Raw genomic sequence first — 1,090 nt, 5'->3', positions numbered from 1 at the left:
TTGGTTTTTCGAGACAGGGTTTCTCTGTGTAGCCCGGGCTGTCCTGGAACTCACTCTGTAGACCAGGCTGGCCTCGAACTCAGAAATCCACCTGCCTCTGCCTCCCGAGTGCTGGGATTAAAGGCGTGTGCCACCACCGCCCGGCCTGTTTTTTATTTCTGACCAACAGACATTTATTAAATGCCTACCACATGTCAGGAGCTGGCTTGACCCATGAGTCTCATCTGTAAGAGTCAGGAGAAGGCACAGTATTCAACTGTTTCCTTAGGGAGAGCCCTGTTCTCAGACTGCTAAGAAGTTTAAAACTCCTATCTTTAGGACCTCTTCATCCTTACCTCCACCCTTTGATGGCTGAAGATAAACTTGAGAGAACTATACCCTAATCTCTTTTCTCTTAGTCTGGCATAAAACACTCTGACTCCCGTGATTTACTCCCACAGGTAAAGAGATAGCCTCTGCTTTGGATCTGTGGAGTCAAGAGTTTGATTGTGCATAAGTATCTCCCAGGGTGAGCACAGTAGTGTTTACAGCAAAGGGTGTCCTGGTGTTTCTTAAGATCAGCTTTAAACACACACAAGATAGGCCACCAGGAGCCACTTCTACCAGAAGAGAAGCTTGCTATTGGAATGGGGAAGAAAGGTAGTGGGGGAGGGTGGGAATGTGGGTAGCTGCTGTGGCAAGCAGCAGGCTATTTCAAAGCATTCCTACATCAAACACATTCTGGCAACCGGGCCCCTCAGCTGTCACCTCCTGGGGAGAGCCCACAGTACCAAGACTCAGAGGGGCAAGTGGCCCTTGGGGATTCAGGGTTTACACTCTAATATAATTTGTAAGACATTTCCCTCAGATTCTGTTCACACTGGAGGCAAACTGCATAGTTACTAAAAAACATCCTCTATTCACATATTTTTAATGTTCATTTCCCCCAATAATACCTTCAAATCTCTCCTCAGGTAATTATAAACTAAGAATACTCTGGACTATGAGCTGGGGATAAGTGTCAGAGCATTTGCCTAATCTGTGTGAAGTTTGAGTGTGTGATTTCTCTCTCTCTCTCTCTCTCTCTCTCTCTCTCTCTCTCTCTCTCTCT

This window comes from Grammomys surdaster, unplaced genomic scaffold (genome assembly GCF_004785775.1).
Source record: "Grammomys surdaster isolate TR1022 unplaced genomic scaffold, NIH_TR_1.0 136, whole genome shotgun sequence".
NCBI classification, from domain to species: domain Eukaryota; kingdom Metazoa; phylum Chordata; class Mammalia; order Rodentia; family Muridae; genus Grammomys; species Grammomys surdaster.
This window is presented reverse-complemented; position numbering follows the sequence as displayed.